A 17069-nucleotide genomic window follows, 5' to 3' on the forward strand; every position below is an offset into this window, starting at 1 on the left:
CATTTCGTTTACGAACAGCTTACCGTCAAAAACGTTTAGAGCGTATGTTGTTTTCTGGTACTGGTTTATCGACCAGCAGGTTTATCTCTTCTTCTGTCACAAAAGCAAACCGTTTCCCCATCTTGACCTTCATTTTAATTGCAAACTTGACGCTCCTTGAAGTTTTTGAAATTGGGGAATATCCTCGGATATTCCCCAGTTTTAGCTGGGGTATATTCGGTCACGTGAGGCGTTTAGACCAATCGCGTGCGAGCGAAAATATTTGATGGATTATAATTATCGCTACTTACCGAGATATCTGCGGTAGCATAGTAAATTGTTGAAAATAAGACAATTAAAATTGCCGCCATTTTTGAAACAGTTTGGTGCCCAGCGCCCACGCAGAGTTCGCGCATGCTTTTTACGTTTTTCCGCTCTGAAGTTGCAAAGCCGCGCCAGCCATCCGCCAGCCAAACGTTACATTTGTACCATTGCAGTTATGTCCTCCGTTGCAGACATGTCCTCTGACGTCATGTGATATGATAGGCCAATCATATAATGCGATCTATCTTGGCCCACCCGAATTAAGACTGGTAAAGAGACTCCGTTGCAGTTCGGTCTTCGAGCAAAATTGGTTATTCGACGGGGTGAGGGTAAGTGGCAAATATATTTGACTTGATTTGAAAGCGACGTAACTGAGCGGCTTACATCGATCGACTTCGTTTAAAAATCGAAAGCAACAGTATGTGCGTTGGTGTTCAGTTTCCATAAGCCTCTAAAGTCTTGTTCATACTATCCTCGTAAATAAGAGGAGAAATCAGAGAAGGAAATGCTAACATTGAGCTTACGATCTAACCGACAAGAGGTCACAAGAAGGAGAACGCTTCTTTCCCGACAAACGGGAGAACTTCAAACTCAACGATTCTCCTTGATCTTCGTATCATAGCATTCCAATTTTCTCTAGAAACCTAGTGCACCCAAATTAAAAAGCAAAATTGCTGTGACTTAGAGCGCAATATGTTCGGCAACGTTATGAAGTTTTATTACAATAGTACCGTTTCAATTGTTCAGTTGTGTCCTCAGTCTATATACATTTTTGGGACATCAGTTGTCCGGTTTTCAGTACCATTTATTTGCCGCAAACAAACACTCAGGGAGCCCAAAGGAGAAGCGCGACACAAATCTCAGTACTCACGTCTGTCTCATGTTTTTAATCTACCGTCGCCTTACTTCTGTTACTTTAAAACTAACTAGCGGAATTTGCAGATTTATGTCTTTTTGTCTTCACTGAGAGCGTTTTTTTAAGTCGTTTTATACGAAAGTCATAAAGCGCTTTGTGATGTTTTATCTGACAATTACCACAGTGCGCTTTGTGGTTTTGTATGTGAAGCCATAAAGTGCTTTGTGGTCAGTTTTAGGGCATTCAACAATGAAAACTGGGTGTTTCCTTGACACCTACAAGCATATCACACGATCTTGTGAACATTATATGATTTTTCCAATTTTATCACCAGAGAGCGCTTTGTGGACTAAAGAAGGTGCCACAGAGCGCTTTGTGGCCTAATCAAAACACCACAAAGCGCTCTGTGGCGCGGTTATTACAACCGGAGATACTAGTGAATATGGGGTCTCCGCGGATAAGCCTAGAAAGGCTTGTGAGCTTTCCAGCTCAATATCATGACTTTTGTTAACCCTTTAAACCCCGATAGTGCCATATGGCACAAGATGCAATTACATGCTCAATATTCAGTCAATTTGTGTGAAATTTGCACAACTAAAAGATCTTGGAAAGATCTGCATATGGAAGGCATAATATCATGCCCCACTCCTATACAAGACTTGATTTACCACCCCTGCAACTTTTGGAACTTTTTATCTTTGTACTTCTTAGGCCAAGTTAATATCTGACAACAACCAATGCACTGAGAGCTGCAAATTAAGCTACAGTTTAGGGACATACCCAATCTGTACAAGGAACAGGAAAATTTTAAACATTTTTATTTTTTCATTTTGGGCACTTGTCAATTCAATCTGTGACCTCCTCCATTTCTTTTGGTGTGATTTATAGCATACCCCAGAAAACACCTTTCAAATGGTATATCACATGTGGTCTCCTGGTTTATAGTTACCGATTTAGAAAAATTTGGCATTTCCCTCGGGGCTTAAAGGGTTAAGAAATACTAATGTAACGATACCTGTCAGTGATTTTGGGCAATAAATAAAGTTGAAAAGTTAAGTTGAAAGTGCGTTGCTTTGTGGCACCTAGTGAGTCCAATTCAGACTGAGTAATTCGGAACACTTGAAACCGCACTGAGAAAGGAGCTCAGCAATTGGCAGCACGATGAACTATCAGTCAATTATTTCATTTTTTTTATCCATTATAATCCAGTTTTTCAAGTGATTTCAAATCAGTTAAATCACTGCCACCCAGCGCAAGTTTTATTTTTTATTTTGGAGGGAGGTAAAGGGGAGTGGGAATGAAAGGCTCTTCTACAGCACCGGCCGATTTCTTTGACCCTCGAGCAAAGTTGTTTTACGATGACGTACTTTTTGGTAATTCGGTTCTCATCAGAACAGCAATCTGTTGTTATCTGATTGACTTCTTAACAATGTGCGATAGGCCCTTCATCAGTACAGATATCATCCTGTTATTTGTTTGTACGTTTTGTATTTGCTGCTGCTTCCCAGTCGTAAATGATTATACTTTGTCGGGAAAAATGGTCTACTATCGGAGCACGAATTAAGTTCTCATGATGATTTGCCATACCTTGTAATCAAATGATCGAAAATCATGTATTTACTGGTAAAATAGCCTCACTCAACGCGTGAAGAATGACACTGAGCTTAACCAATCAGGGAGTTCCAGTTTCTTAGGATCAAAGCCGTCGTAATACCTGGGCGCTGAAAGCCCCGGGAAAATAAAAACAAGATGGGCTATTTACATCATCCAAAAAACCTCAACTTCGTGAATCAAAACAATATCGAAAAGCAAAAGGACTCGAATGACAAATGAAAGGGCCCAGTAGTTTACGCCATAAATGAGTGAAGGTGTACACGCTCTCCCCTTTTTCCCCTAGTCGTACTTTTCCCCACACGTTAACTTTTCCTCCCCCTCCTTCACTCTCTGATCACTCGGAATACTGTGGCTTCTAGGCGGAACCCTTAGCACATTGTACAAGCCACAACTTGTCTAGTAAAACGCAGAGAAATTGGTACTACAAATCCTCTGTGTTATAGACAGCACTGAATTCTGGTAGCCAAGATATAATTGGGCAACTCTGTTCACAAACGACTAACAAGTTCCATTAAATTGCGTTCAGCGCCCCTTACAAAGTTTTGTCCGCGCGCCAGTGTCTACCAACAGCGTTGGTCAATAGGGTTGCTTACGACGATCAATAGAAGTCTTTCCTCTCTTCAATTAATGAAAAAGTGTGTTCAGCATTGAAGCCAACTGGAACATCATGAAAGTTAATATATTCACAGATAGAAAGGAAAATCGTACCTCAATCGAATTTTACAACTCATTACTCGAACGTTTAGCGGGTTAAAGAGGCCTCATCAAAGCAAAACCGGCCGCTGATTTTCGTTAGCATTACGAGCAAGAATGGAAAACTACTAAGAGCCTTCATAAATAGTTCTTTCCGCAAGCCAATATTTTTCCTTTTGCAAATCTACTGTTCAGCTAATTCAACGGGACAAATAACATATGGTCGATGGCTGGTGAGATCCCTCAAGAATTTGTGCCAGTGAGATGATCTTTTCATGTTCCCTGACTCATCAATAGCTCAAAATCTTGAGCCCCTCCTAGACATGATATGACTGTCTATCTCCAACACCTTTCAACTCTCTGTTTATTCTGTTATCTATGACATTTGCAACATTTATCAGTGCACCAAGCGCTGCAAAACAAGCTATAAATAAGTGTATGGATATAGATGGCGACTTCTTACGTTTAAAGCAAATTTATTCCAAAGCTATAAAGACTTCATTCAATTTTGATGTGTTTATTTGTTTGTTTGTTTTAAAATCTCGTAAAAAAATGGCTCTCTTGGTACGGGCGAAAGGATCAACTGAAAGAATTAACCAATCGCTTAAAGTTTAAAAGTGTACATGGTTTACAAGCAGCGATTCTCTCAGAATGGTACAATAGATTGACTTCAACTTGATGCTGGCCGTTCAATGTGAGTTTCTTTAATTCAACAAACTTTTTTGCACAAAGTTCCATTATTTTCATCATGTCCTCATAATCTGCCTCTTAGTCTTCTTAAGTATCTTCTGCGGTGCTTCATCCAATTATAACTCCAGTTATGTTTCTGTCAATCTATTTCAGAAAAGCAAAATAAATTAATCAAAAAATATCCTCACTACGCACACAGATAAGTTTTCAACCAGTATTGAGTTAGGAAAAGTACGTTTGTAGCCCACGTGGCAGTTATTGGAGGGATGGTGAAAATTAGAGTTTGTGTATTAGTCCCTAAAGTGGAAAACGGTCTTCGGAGCGAGGTAATGTCTATTTTGTCTAACATTCCCTTCAGCAAGGGTAACGGCTGGTAAGTATTGACCAAGCGTGAATCTGACAATGACAAGTTCTGTTAGTACAGTTGCGTTGCCGTTTTAGCCAAGGTTATGTATACCCAGGTGTGATGTCACAAGGCATTGAATGACCTATGTTGCTAAGAAAATGGTTGGAGGACAATGTCAGTTACTTTAAGTAACACTTTCATTGAAGTACCTAGATGCACTTTCACACATGCAAGCCCAAAAATGAAGGTTGCAGTTTTGTTAAAAGTTACAACACTATAGTGTACACTGTGATTACACGTAATTACAAGTCTGGCTACAGATGGCGAAGATAGAAGTGGGTTGTAACTTGAAAAAAACGGCCAACTTTTTCAAGTCCTCTTGTGTCTTTGAAAAATTGCTAAAAATTGAAAACTTGACATGTTCTTTTTATTGGTGTTTTTGGGGGCAATTCATAAACAGGAATAGGTACTTAGATTCAGTTGCAGCACAATTCTTGATCAAAACACATAAAAATCCCCATGATATAGCCCCTTTAAAATGGATTGACTTTTCATAATTAACTTACTGCTCTCTGTAAGGTAGTGAATTGTCTATAATGCATTTACAATAGTTTCGTTAGATAGGAACTACTGCCGCACTCTTACAACTACTGTTTATTTGATCTGACTACTTTGTCTTAAGTAGCTTCCATGCTTGAACTTACCTGTTCAGCTAATTCTTGATCCCAATTTCATCCATCTGCCCTTAATCTACATAAAATCAGAAATATCAAGAAACTTAATTATTACCATGATAAGAAGATGATGATGATGATAAAGATTGGTTATTATTATTTCAGAGTGGCCTATCTGAATAGACAGGTTATTTTTCATCAACAATGATTGAATTCTTGACTTGACAAAGCAGACAAAGTGCACCAAATGGCCTAAGGAAAACAAACCCTGCAGTCTTTTATTTTGCCTCTTGTAGATTATAAAGTTATTTCCTTTTTTTTTTATTGTAAAACAGTCTACATGATTTCCTTTTCCGAGTATGCCTGTTTCACTCACCGAATAATACAGCATTCTCGGTCTAGATGTAGGTGGAAACTTTTATTTGCTCAGTATACAGAGAAATTCAGGTTGCATAAATCCCAAGCTGTTTAACATGATTTTTGTCTTTGCTGTTCAAGAGTAGGACAGTTTCATGCAGCACATGCACAGTTCACTAAAAGTTGAGACTGACCATAAAAAGAGAACTGGTCAATTTCTTATGGCATGTATAAAAGATAGAAACTTTAGTACACTTGGAAGTGAAGAACTTTAGAAAAGTGAGTGACCTAGCTGAAAAATAATTTATAAAGGAATATTTAAGTTATTAAATCTGAAGATCATAGCATGAAAACATTTTTAAAAAACATAGCTAAAAACCTATTTGGTATACATAATAAACACACAAGAATAATATTATTATTCTGACTTGTATTGTATTAACAGTGATCAGTATCAAATTTCCCCTAGTAATATCAATGCTTATTCCACCCCTGAGGTCATGAGAATTAAGGATATGATAGCCCAAAATGAAATTTCTTGATATTTTAATAACGTCTCCCAAGTAGCTTTTATAGGAAAAGTATGGAAAAAAGGTAGGAGAATTTGTTCTTTGATATTAAGGGTTAATAATTCCAGTGTTGGTTTGTGTTATTGGCATTCTTCCCAATATTATACAGTTGCACAGCATTCTATCTAAAAAAGGTGACCACCCAAGGTTGTCTTCTGGCCAATCTTCTGATAATAAGTTTACCAAAAATACATGTATTTAGTCTATCACTAGGTCAATTAATATCCACAAACTTACAGGGCCCCTATGGATACCAGCCTTGCTGCTGACTGGGCCACCCTGCAAAGGTAAAGTTTATTAGCCCAACCCAAGGGAGTATCATTATTTGATCTAGGGTTGGGGTTTGAAGTTATTTGATATTGGTCAAGCTCTTTTTTACCAGTCAGACAATTTACATTACCCTAGCTACATATACCCTGTCTCCTGACTAGTTCAGTTTCTTGTTTAAAGAATTCATGATGTTATATCTGGAAAAAAAAGTATCCGGTTTTTTTCACAGAAAATCTTCAGTGAATAAGTCAAACTTTTTGTTGACTTTGATTTTACAGATAGCCTCAAAAATCTCTAGCCTCCCACGCAGTCGTTTTTAGGGGACTCGTATTACCTCGTAACACGAGTCCCCTAAAAACGACTGCGTGGGAGGCTACAAAAATCTCTGGACTCATTAAAAATTCTTGACTCATGTTTCATGTAAATCAAACTTACAACTTGTTGTGCATGACATATAAAATATTGTAGGATTGTGAAACATATTTTAAAATCCTATATGTATGACAGTCATAGTTGTAGGCAATGGGCATGTTGAATGACGAGAGTTGTGTACAATTTTTTTCATGACGTGAGCAGCGCACAAAAAAGAAATTGCATGCAACAGTCATAAGCAAAAGCTGTACTGTCTAAATTGGCCTTAAAAAATAAAGCGCCTCTAGCACTCATTCTACTGAAGATTTTGCGGGCTATAATAAATTCAAATTTTTACAGTACAAGTGTATTGAGTGACCTCCATTGCTTTTCATTGTGATCAGGATTGTTGCGGACTGTTATTTACTGCGTGACATTCTTCTACAACTTTGTTTGTTTCGCATCCGTGTTTTCACTTGTATGTAGAGCTTTTCGTTATTTTGCGTCCCTAAGGGACTAATTAGTACAAATATATATATATGCAAGCGCAGGAAATTTAGTCGCTAGTTTTCACAGTCATTTCAGTTTGATGCTGTAATTTTCGGTTCAAGTTGTGAACGTGTTTCCCGCTTGCCAGTACAAACATTCGGTAAGACTTATTTCTGCTCGTACTTTTTTATTCGTTCCTGGTTTACGTTATTTCTATTATATGTTCATAAGTTTTCTCGTTTTCTTTTTCCCTAGCGAACCTCTTTCGTTCTGTTAAAAAGTGTTAAAGGAGTGTTCGGAATAAACAACTGGTAATCACGAGGGTTCGTCGTTTAGCGTTCTTGTCTGTTATCCCTCACAAGGATCATTGACAAAAATTGCCATCACAGCACAGTCAGTGTTCTTACAATTTTACCCAGTCACCTTGAAATGCATGGGTTGTTGTTAGGAAGCGCTGCTTTCTTGCACAAGAAACTTATGCAACACAAATCTCTTTGCTGAAGGCAACAATTATTATTTTATTGTAAACTTTGGGAACATATTTGTTCTTTCAACAGGGCTAATGAAGTTTGGTTGGTCTAAATAGATTGTTCCCAAATTTTATGATTTTTATTACTTAAGAGTACAGAATCTTAAATTTTATTAGTACTACAAAAGTTGTTATTGAGATCACTACACAGTACATCTCCAAAACAATGGCTGCCAAGTAGACTAACAGCCTGTTTACATGGATCACTTCTCATTCTGGGACAAGTTCAGCTTGGTGTCCAGTCATTTCCATGATGTTGTTTATATGGTTTTGCTCTCAGATTAGCTCATCACAGAATTATTTCACCCGTGTTTAACAGTGTAAGGACTGGCATGAACTGTGACAAACGTTTTCAGACTGCAGAAATCATGTCAAGCCTTTGAGGTCTCTATTAAGTCCAAACTTTTGGCCTAGTCACTCTGGTTTTCTGTCATTAGACCGGTTTTGATAGTGCACATATCATTTTTAAAATAAATTAAAAACTGAAAGCCAAAAATGAGCCCACTGCACCAAGGCAAAACAATTTCTTATAAGCTTGAGAGCCTCGATGGAGTAATGTTTTGAATCTATGCTTAATAAGACTTCATCACACACCTCCACTTTTAGAATGCTAAAGCAAACACACTTTGAGGAATACTTGACAGCTTAAACATGGAATTAAGAGTCAGAGTTAAAAGCAAAGAAATCATTCTTTGATAACTGACTTATGATGTATTATTCTAGAAAGTGACACAGGCACACTCGGAAAAAAGAAATCTGAGTGCTCCTATCAGGAGTTGAGCCTAAGACCTTCCGAATACTAGTTCAGATGCTCTACCACTGAGCTACAGGAGACTCATAGGAGCAAAGGCCATTAAACTAGGTTCATGGGGCAAATATCCTTCATACTGCTAGGATTTGAATGTTGAACGTGTGGTATATTGGCCTAAGCTCCCACGAGTCTCCTATAGCTCAGTGGTAGAGCATCTGAACTAGTAATCGGAAGGTCTTAGGTTCGACTCCTGATCGGAGCACTTGGATTTCTTTTTTCTGAGCATGCCTGTGTCACTTTCTAGAATAATACATCAATTTCTCATTCATTCACTAGGCTTGAAATATACCATCACATTTATTTCAAATAATCATTCTGCCTTTGAAAAACAATTGAAGGGCTGAGAGCATAACCGACTTATGTCGAATTTTAGCCCGGTTTTCGATTTCGCTCGGATTTGTCCGAATTTTTGCTCTCCCAGGTTTAAAAAACATTTCGCGGTTTTACAATCGTGCACAAAACTCCTTGAGAAAACCAAACACGAACAGCGCAAAAACCACTTGCTTACGATTTCTCTCTTGTTAATTCTACCACAGAACTTTACTTCTCTCTCCCACCCCCTCCCCCTATGCAATGACAACTGAAAACAGATGGAAAAACCACTCACTTACTGTTTCTCTCTTCGTAATTCTACCACAGTTACTTCTCCCTCCCCCCCTCCCCCTTATGCAATGTTGATTTGGAAGGTGATGCTTGCCAGGAGACCGTTCGTGACCTAGAAAACAACACTGAGTTGGGGGGGGGGGGGGGGGGATGTGGTGGTTTGCTTGTTTACCAGTGAATGCGCTTGGAAGGGTAATGTTGTTAGAGATGTTGTCCACGTCGTACTCGTCGGTTAAGAGGACTCGGACCACGCGTTCTTGTTGTAAGGTGACCGTGCCTATTTGGGAAGCGGAAACATTGTAAAGTAAGTTATGGCTTGCGGTCAGCCAAGTCGTATGGTGCATATTTTTGCTTTGTACATTAACGAAGTCAAGAAAGTTACTTTGTAGCCGTAGGTTAAGTGTGGCGCAAATAGCTTTAGCGTGATTTCACCAAAATGCTAGCTCCAATTCTGCGTTTTCCCTTCGAGGCGATAGAACCAACTAGTGGCTGTAACGTTTCACTTAACCGTTAGGGAAAATAACTGCACTTCATACAAAGACCGCTCTCTTGAAAGCCAGTAAAGCCGTAAGTCACGCAGTGCGTGACATAGAACTTAGTTTTCTTTCAATGCATAACAGTTCTCGCCCTCAGTTCTTGCTTATTCAAATCGTGTTGCAGGGAAGGAAATGGCTTGTTTCGAGATAAGTTTTCTCTCAATGAAAAACCGATTTGTTGCCCTTCTATTCTACCCCTTTTGATCACAGCAAAAGTGCATCTTAGTACTTTGGCAACAGTTCTCACCCATGTCACAATAAAGAAATTAATAGAATTTTGAATTATTTTTACGTAATGGGGTGAGAACTGTTCGAAAATAGATTTTCTCTGTGAAACACATTTAGGAAAGCATTTCAACATGGTGATCAAACGATAAACAAAGCATTTATGTGTTGCTAAAGCTAATACATCGCCAGCGAACATATAAAAATGACTTTTTAGTGGTGAGAACTGTGGCCAAGAAATGTGCTGACATTTTGATGACGTATTGTATCTGTTGTGCATTTCTTACATTCCTGTCACGCATGTAGTAGTTTGTAACAGAATCAAATAAAAGCATAACAGAATTCTTTTCGTTTCTCCCGCGAGAAAGACCGCTTTCGTGTCCCATGGTTCAAAGACCACAAGTTTATATTTAATACAAATATTAATACTCAATGCATTGTCCTTTTGGTCATCCATATTGACTATCATGTTATCGATTTTTCTTTAGAAGATGGTAACTATTCCCAATACGAAACACAAATCGGCGGAAAAAAACACTGGACAATGTTTTTCAATCGAATTGAAGTTCACATGCAAAAATTCGGACAAATCCAAGCAAAATCGAAAAACGGGCTGAAATTCGACATAGGTCCGTTATGCTCCCAGCCCTTCAATTGACTGATTCTTTGTGTTCCTAAATTACAGCTTTTCCATAAGTTTTGAAAGAAGTGCATAGTTCTGGTGAGGAAATGCCTTTCAAAATGATTCACACAACAATTCAAATGACTTGCGTGTACCTTTACTCAACAGTGAAAATTGAAGGCCTCAGTGGTATCGAGATGGAAGCAGTTACTGATATCTGAATTCCGAAATTTTCCATTTAGGGGAAGCTTGTTGCTGTTGTTGGGTAAACACTAATTTGAAGCCATAGGACTTGGCCTGAATTTGAAGGGTGTCTCAGAAACAGATACTGGTTACAAACATTTTGCCATAACAATATCAGGCTGCAGTGACCAGATACTCCTAAAATGCACAATTAGCCATCAAACAAGGCAAACAAACACTTCAGTAAAAGGCTTGAAAGCCATAAATATTTAACACAAGTTGAAAATAATCCTTTGGTGACAACAACTAGTTTAGAAACGAAAAACACTAATAGCATAATTTTCAAGGCCACAGTGGTGCTAGGTCCTGTTAATAATAAAATCTGGCTGTGTGTCACCTAACTCAGCACTAAAGAAAAGTTTTAAAATGCCTAAATACCACTGAATTGAATTTACGATAGCGGTGCGGTAGATCACCCCAAACAGATAAAATTAGTATATACCACACAAGTGAATAGTACTTCTCGCATGTACTGATTGGCTAGTTTGGAGGTCATTAGCCAAGTACTACCCGTTTCGCCATGGTTACTCAATAAAAAAGGTGGCTGTTAAAAAAATACATAAATGGCAACAACTGTAGGAACTAAACAAGTGTCTCCAAAAGTTTTATTTGTCTGCAAGGAAGCGAGACAGAACTTTCTACTGCATGAGAAATTGCTTACCGCCTGGTGTGCAAGATTTTTTAAATTTCATACCATTTTGTCAGTATTATCTGAATAAATATTGTCAGAAATAAAATAATTTTGTGGTCCACTGGTTAACAGCTTGTGTGGTATATACTAAAGCAATTATTCACCTCAGTGTCGGTGAAAGTGATGGATATTTACCTCACCGCTTTGCGACTGGGTAAATATCCATCACTATTCACCTCCACTTCGGTGAATGATCAACTATCACCAGTCTTAACAATTAACATTTTGTATTTGTAAAATTTAGCTTTTGGTTGATCATCAATGTTGTGACAGGACGCTAAGCCCCAAAATGATCTTTAAGGGGGTTTGAGCTTTTCCAGGGTCTGAGGTCTGAGTTTTTCAGACACCCTGAATTTGAAACTACAGTACATCCAAGCAAATATGAGCATACTCCATAAAACACAATTTCTGCAGAGCCTTTCTTTCTTCCTGTGGAGTTAAGAAAAGCTCTGCCAGCAGGGTACGTGGTTTCCAGCAAGGACAAGATGGAAATAATTTTGGGTCAGATAAAGTTTATCATGCATGGTGAGATGACTTTCATCCTGCCCAGGGGCATGGTCAATCAGCAAGTTTTTATTGTTCTCGAGCTGAAGTCGAACTTATGATACTTGTAAAACCAGGAAAACGTGCATCAGGTAATAAAGTGTTCCGCAGTTTAAGTTCCACAGAAACATTGCACAGATCTCGAAATTAAAACTAGCACATCTAGCAAAAGGACGACAGCTTTGCGTCAGCCATCCGGGTTTCAACTGGCATCGAATGTAGTTTACAGTACAAAGAAAAGTCCTGCAAAACACTGCACGAAAATAATACAAAGGCTGCTTACCTGCAATTCACGAGTCATCTCGCGATGGTTCAGTTCAGTTCGTGTTTAGTTCAAAATGGCGACTTCTTAATGCTTATCGCCGGCGAAAGTCGACCAAGTTGATCCCCTCCCTTGTCAAAATAATCACAGAGGACACGATCACAACGCAGTTTCATTGGTGGAAAGAAGAACGTTCATTATTGGTTACAAGGTGAGAAGACATATCTGCCACGAAGACCAAACTGCAACGCTACAAACGTCAGCCAAGGCTTTACAGCCTGTCCCCGGGTCTCCCCGGCCTGATATCCGCGCTCGTTCCCAACCTCCTTCCCAGGAAAAAGTTCAACATGGCCTCAAACGAGAACCTACTTCCTGACACTGAAACACAAAAGAGAGAGATAAAAGAACTCATGAGAAAGCCGTTACGTAGAGGTGACAGCTGGTAAGTTTGAGAGGACAACTTTTGATGACAACGCACTGATAGTATAATTTTGACGTATGTGGAAGTCTCGATCCATATAACTTAGGTTTATTTAGTAGATACACTGTAGCTATAGCAAATGTTTTATCCAATGAACTCAGCTTTAATTTATTGGAGTTACTGCAGAATACCCTGACATATCAAGCTACACCCCAGAAAAAGCTAGATAAGTGGATATGTAGTCACACTTAGACCACAATAGGCCTTATCACGGTTTTCGACGCCATTTTGACGGGTAGGCAAACAGGCTTGAAATAACAGTGTTTGTATGGAAATCCGATGTCAAATAATTTCCATAAAACATCGCTTCTGAAAAATTCATGAATTGGAAACTTTTGGCACTAGGAAAAGGATTTTAGGAACAAAATTGGAGGGATGTAGCTGTGACAGAAAGCGTCTAGTCGTGTTTTGAACTTTCCATACATTTCCCTGTATTTTTTCCCGCGAACTATTTTTAGTAGCAGCTCACGGCTGGTCCGCTAACAGACAAATGTATGGAAAGTTCAAAACACGACTGGACGCTTTCTGTCACAGCTACATCCCCCCAATTTTGTTCTTAAAATCCTTTTTCTAGTGCCAAAAGTTTCCAATTCATGAATTTTTCAGAAGCGATGTTTTATGGAAATTATTTGACATCGGATTTCCATACAAACACTGTTATTTCAAGCCTGTTTGCCTACCCGTCAAAATGGCGTCGAAAACCGTGATAAGGCCTATTAAAGAACAAGAAGTAGACATTTTTAAGGTTTGGCGGCGACGTGACACGACTTCGCAGTTAACAAGATAACCCCTCTCTCGTTGGGCTGAAGTGGCTAAGCGGCTACACGACTTCAAAGTGAGTGGGACCATTCCTCTCCCTGTGATCTCTTTTAATAGTATAGGTTTATTGCAGTTACTGTCAATCCACGTCATGCGTGACCAGTATTTCGGAGTTCCGAGAATGAAATGAACACCCATTCGAATTCCTCTTTGTAATGTCCGGCATTTGAATGGAATGTTGAACATTTCTCTGGAAATCTTTCCGAAAAAGACGCTGAAAAAGAAAAAAGATTCAAAATACTTGGGAAATAATTGTTATTCTTGAAATACTTAATACTGTAATGTTAAGAAAAATTCATAGCTTCATACCGTGTACTCTGAAATTTCATTGCGATGTTCAAAACTAGCTAGCACGCACTCCTGTTACAGTCAATCCACATCATGCGTGACCGGTATCTGTAAAACTTGAACTGAGTTTTGAAATGCGTGCTAGCTACGTAGCCAGTAGCTTGGAGGTGTTTTAGAGTACTGGCAGGGTATTCTGAACATACAAACATTGCTATTATTTAATCTAGCCAATGTATTGTATGATTAGTACCACAAATGTTTCAGCAAAATTGATTTTGTTCTCATCATTTAATGAACCTTTAATTTGATGTCTTGATCTGTGGCATAAGAAATATAATTCGTTACTTTTTGTCATGCACTAACTGAAACCCGAGGATAGAACAAAAAAGTTTTTAACCTTAGTGCTCAAGTTTTACATTTGTAAGTTTTTATTGCAAATATGACCATACAACTCCCTACACAGAAATATGCTATAGTTATATTTGCTCTGAAAATGTTGTGTTGATACACTTATCTTAATTAGCTTACACAGAAGAAGTGCAGCCAGACTGTCTCTCATCTAATAGTCTATTTAAGGCTAGTGAAGAGTCTTCTAAGTGATGATTTTGGATCAATGGTTTTTGCAGTGCAAAAGTGCCTAGTTCAATAGCAGCGATTCTTTGCATTCGCAGTTTTTCTTGAGGTTTTTGGTTCAAACTCTTCTATTTTTCTTTCTACTTCCTCTCTGGTAGGGAATAGAATGGTCCTTGAAAAATAATGGATCTTGGCAAATTTTTCATGTCTGTCTCGAAATCTCAGTGTCTTGAACTTAAGAGTCTCAGAATCTTGAGTATGTAAGAAATAAAGTAAAGTGTGTCTTGGAATCTTTTATTTTGAAATTTGAGTCTTGGAGTCTCACTCATAAGCGAAGTGAAATATTTTTTTGGTCTGAATGAACCACCATTAAACAACAACAATAAGACTGTGACAGCAAATAACCACATTAAACGGCTCAACATTGCTTTCGCTACTGTAGAAAACTTTTAATATGGTTTGGATAAATTCTCCTGATCAATTGCCGTTTTATGCTTTCCAGGTTGTCTAGAACACAATAAATTAAGCTATAAATCTGAATATAAGTGAAGCTAAATGAGTGTGTGACCTTCAAAACTATAACAAAAGGTGTGGTGTTACCTCAGAAGTAACTAACCTGGCTCTGATGATTTAGAAGATGCATATTGTAACTTTAATACGAAACCAGCTGGTTCCGAATGATCAAGAAATAATTTCTAGTATGAGACACAAAGTGCTGTAAAAGTCTTGCACTCGCATTTATTTCTAGAACACGACATCTTACGCTTCAAGTTTTTGAATCATAGTGTCTCAGGCCTGGATTTGAAAATAAATAGTTTAGTCTAGGTCTTGGATTTTAAATGAGGGTTTAAATTGGCGTTCCGACAAGTCTCTGATTTTACAACTCTATACCCTTCTGGTTTTGATGATTCTAACACAATATGAAAGAACACACCCTAAACACCAGCCTTTAAAATTTAGAGCATTCTACCAAAAGATTCCATTGACTTGTGCCATGGTCAATGAATATCTATGACATTTGTTTAACTGCATTTTGAGCTTATCAAAGTGAAATCAACAACTTACCTAATTAACAAGAAATAACGGAATAAAATATTAAACTAATACTTGTCAGGGACCATGGCATGTTAGAAAACGATACTAACCTGGTTGCCAATCGAAAACAAAGGTCATAACATTTATTAATGTTACCCAAGGCTTAATAGGCAGAATCTTAGCAATTGGAAACAAAAAGTTATTATGAAAAATAAAATATGGGCTAGCACAAGTTGAATTTTATGCTACATGCAAGTTGATGTTATGATGTTGTTGTTATTTACATTTGGATTATCACATTTTTGTGTTATTTTGCCCAAAAAACGCTTGGGATGAGAGAATACGTCATCTATGGACAACTCTTTACCAGTTTTCAGCACCCCATGTTCCCTTTTCATAGATAAATAAAGCCATCTTTACAAGTCCGTCTAACTAACTGCTTTACAAATGCAATGTTCAAACCTTTTGCTTGAGGGTTTCAGGGTTTCAAATCTGTGAGAAAGTAATAATTAAAAATCATATTCAGCAGGGTATGAAATGAAAGAACAAGTCACCAAATTCAATTAAAATCTTGCATTTTTGGTTTGAAACCATGTTAGGACATGATACATGTATATGAAATCATGATATATTTATAACAAATAATTTATAAATTGTATTTATATATTTATATCAAATCATAAAGGCATGAATATTTTGATTTGAAATGATGTTTTTTCACAAAAAGCAAACCCATGAATTCAAAGTATCAATATTACAAGCGCATAATTTGAAATGATAAAATGAGATGACGAATTAATTTTTTGCGTCTATCAAAATTATCCATAATGGCTATTTTCTAAACAGTGCCAGGCCAAATGAAATGGAAAAAAAACCTAATTAAAATCATTTTTTCACAAAATGAAAATAAAATATTTGGAATGCCACATATGTGAAATGAGATTTAATAGGTGAAAGAAAAATAGCAGCTATAATTATATGCGACTGAATTGGGCTAAGTTGAAAAGGAGAGATTGAAAACGATTACGTAGTATCTAAACCCTCTTTGCAGCTGCTGAAGCTGACTGTCAGTAGTAGTTTCTCCGACTGCAGTGCAGTTGGCTGCTGCTGATGATGATCTATGACATAATAATAACTTTCAGAATGATATATAATAGTTTTTTGGTAGTCAGCTCTTAACTCAGAAATCAGTTTGTTGATATTCCATAACTGCATGGACAAGAGGGCTGCTGGTTTCTGTATGAAAGAAGCCCACTCATCAGATGACTGTGATTGGAGGTGACATTTCAATAGAAAGATGAAACAAATTTGTCATATTTAGCAAAAAGCTTATTATAATATACATCATTTTATAGAAACAGTTCTCTCATCATGATAATAAATTATTTCAAGCATGGAAAGTAGATCATCTGTATACATGTGTGTATGTAAGATGTGAGTTGATTTCCTTTTTAGTGAGTACAATGATTTGCAAGTGTTTTTATAATTACCAATTGTTTAATATGGGGTAAAAAATGTTTCATTTCCTTGAAAGGGATAAAACTTCTTTTATCTCCTTTTCACTTTTCTTTGGAATTATGAATAAAATGTTATTGT

General features: G+C 37.6%; 2 long non-coding RNA genes across 2 annotated transcripts in view; both read right to left on the minus strand.

The window, feature by feature from the left end:
• The window catches only part of LOC146489735 (uncharacterized), a 213204-nt gene that overhangs the window by 44009 nt on the left and 152126 nt on the right, over positions 1 to 17069 (minus strand). The window lies entirely within an intron of this gene.
• On the minus strand, positions 4151 to 12545 carry LOC146489738 (uncharacterized). Its single transcript, XR_014859662.1, has 3 exons — positions 12299 to 12545; positions 5207 to 5252; positions 4151 to 4300 (listed from the first exon to the last, which is right to left on the minus strand). It is a non-coding gene; the product is annotated as an uncharacterized LOC146489738 (long non-coding RNA).

This window comes from Pavona decussata, unplaced genomic scaffold (assembly GCF_977016875.1).
Source record: "Pavona decussata unplaced genomic scaffold, jaPavDecu1.1 SCAFFOLD_3, whole genome shotgun sequence".
Classification (NCBI taxonomy): domain Eukaryota; kingdom Metazoa; phylum Cnidaria; class Anthozoa; order Scleractinia; family Agariciidae; genus Pavona; species Pavona decussata.